The sequence below is a fragment of the Echinops telfairi genome, unplaced genomic scaffold (assembly GCF_000313985.2).
Source record: "Echinops telfairi isolate 266 unplaced genomic scaffold, ASM31398v2 ScPeMD7_7469;HRSCAF=8507_1, whole genome shotgun sequence".
Classification (NCBI taxonomy): domain Eukaryota; kingdom Metazoa; phylum Chordata; class Mammalia; order Afrosoricida; family Tenrecidae; genus Echinops; species Echinops telfairi.
In genome coordinates, this window is record NW_022111373.1 from 46,346,417 (window position 1) to 46,349,043 (window position 2,627).

Below are 2,627 nucleotides of genomic sequence, written 5' to 3' on the forward strand. Positions count from 1 at the left end.
TTAAGACCCCAGACGCTATACCTTTTGATAGCTGGGCACCATCAGCTTTCTTCGCCACATTTGCTTATGTATCATTTGTCTTCAGCAATCGTAACATGGTGGTGAGCACACAATGATATGACTTTTTGTTCTTTGATGCCTGATAACTGATCCTTTTGGCACCTCGTGATCACACAGGCTGATGTGTTCTTCCATGTGGGCTTTGTTGCTTCTGAGCTAGATGGATGCTTGTTTACCTTCAAGCTTTTAAGACCCCAGAAGCTATATCTTTTGATAGCTGGGCACCATCAGCTTTCTTCACCACATTTGGTTATTCACCCGCTTTGTCTTCAGCAGCTGAAGACACATTTTCTTATCAATGTAAGAGACTGAAATAGTAGAGAAAGTATCTGAGTAATGAAAGACAGGTTGTTCACACTTCCCCTACAATAGCTGAATTGAACCTTGCATTCAGGCCTAATGACAAGGACATACTATGAACTCTGGTATGCAGGGATGCACATACCTGGAAAGGGGAAGTAAGATACAGAAATCCAGCTAATAGTAGAATACCTGTTAGAAAATCAGCCAAAGATGGAAGGCACATCATTATCACTGTAAAAACCTAGCTCTCCATTATCCAGAATTATCTCTTTAATAAATTAATTTATTCCATTCAAACCTTTTCTCTGACTATGGTCTGAATGCTGTCCCTCATCTGAATTCTTTCTTGAAAATGGGACAAAACCCAAGTGACCAAGGAAAAAACGAAGGAAAAAGCAATATACTTATAGAAAAAAACCTCAAAGTAATTATCGTGGTTAGTAACTCTATTTCTCTTCTCCAAACTCTTGCTGCAGAATAGTAATTTGTAATGTAAATTTTCTGCATTCTAGGATTTTCGTACCATCACTTGTCTGTCAGTTTGTCGTACTATGGTGGCTTCTGTGTTGCTGTGATGGGAAGCTATGTCACTACTATTACTTTGTAGTGCAAACTACAAAGAAGGAATAGTCTGCCCGCTTCAGAGGGATTAGCTGCTGAAAATCTTATAAAATAGTACCAAAACATTGTCAGATACTGAAGTTTTAATGAATGGAAGCAGAGCATTGTCAGCAGATCTGAAAGAATTCAAATTATGACTGAGCAAGACCCGTCTTCTCAAAGTAAAGTTGTCCAGAATGAAGTGAATGCAGTGAAGCATGTGGGAACAGAGGTTTGGGGACCTTCATTTGCTGATGGGGCACAACCCAAAATGAGAAGGGAAACAAACTAAAGAGCTGCAAAAATCTACTAATAATCTGAATTCGGAATGTATACAGTATGAATCCAGGAAAATTGAAAGTAATCAAAAGTGAAATGAAATGCATAAAGATGGGTATCAGGAATTAGTGATCTGAAATGGAATGGTATTTGCCATTTTGAATTAGAAAATCATACATTTGCTATGCCAGGGATGACACAATCCAGAGGTATGGCATTATACCAGGGGGTTCTGCAAAAAAAATAGGGGGGCAGGTTTCAAAGCTATATATTTAATTTTTTTTTTTTTTTTACAAAATAAACTTATTACCTTCAAAGTATTTTTCATTACACTTACTGGTAATACATTTGTCAAATCTGCGATTCCATTCCTGGAAACATTTTTCAAACTCATCTATTTGGATAGCTGACAGCACCTCCCTCATTTTTTCCTTCTATTTCATCAAATCACAGTCCTTCAAGTCCCTCTTCATTCACGGAAACAAAAAGAAGTGGTGGGAAACAGTGAGGTGAGTAAGGTATGTGGGGCAAGAGATACATGATGTTTGTTTGCCAATAACTGGTTCACTGAGATGGCTGCATAAGCAGGTACATTGCTGTGATGGCAAAACCAGTCCTCTGTCTGCCTCAAATCAGGCCTTGTTGCACACTGTTATGTAATATTTTCAGAACCTCAAAATAGAAAGCTTGATTGACAGTCTGACCTGGTGGAGTGAACTCCAAATGCACTATCCCCCTCATATCAAAAAAAACAAAAACAAGAAACAAATGCGCATCGTCTTGATCTTTGATTTCCCTTGAAGAACTCTCTTTGGGCAAGGTGACGATGGCATCTTCCCGTGGCTTGTTTGATGTTTGCTTTCGAGGTCTTAAGAAAAGCACCATGTCTCCTCACCAGTAATGACCTTGGGGAAAGCCTGTGTCACTTTGGAGCTGTTCTTTCTCTCTTTCTCTTTTTAAAGATCATTTTATTGGGGGCTCTTACAATTCTTGTTACAATCCATACATCAATTGTATCAGATATTTGTACATGTATTGTCATTGTTATTTTCTAGACGTTTACTTTCTGTTGAGCCCTTGGGATCAGCTCCTCTTTCCATCTGACATTCTTTTTCCTGGTCAGTCAGAACTTGAGGCACAAATTTTGCAGTGACCTTTCTCATTCCCAAATCTTCCGTTAAAATTCACTGAACGAAGGTCCAAGGCAGTCCAGATAACTTCCCCAACTCTTCAATGGTCCGTCATTGGTCTTCAAGCACAAGTGCATGAATTGTGTCAACATTTTCGTTCATTCAAAAATTTGATGGACATCCAGAATGAGGCTTGTCATCAATCGACATTTCACCTTTTTTGAAATGGGAAAACAATTTATACTCTTGAGTTTT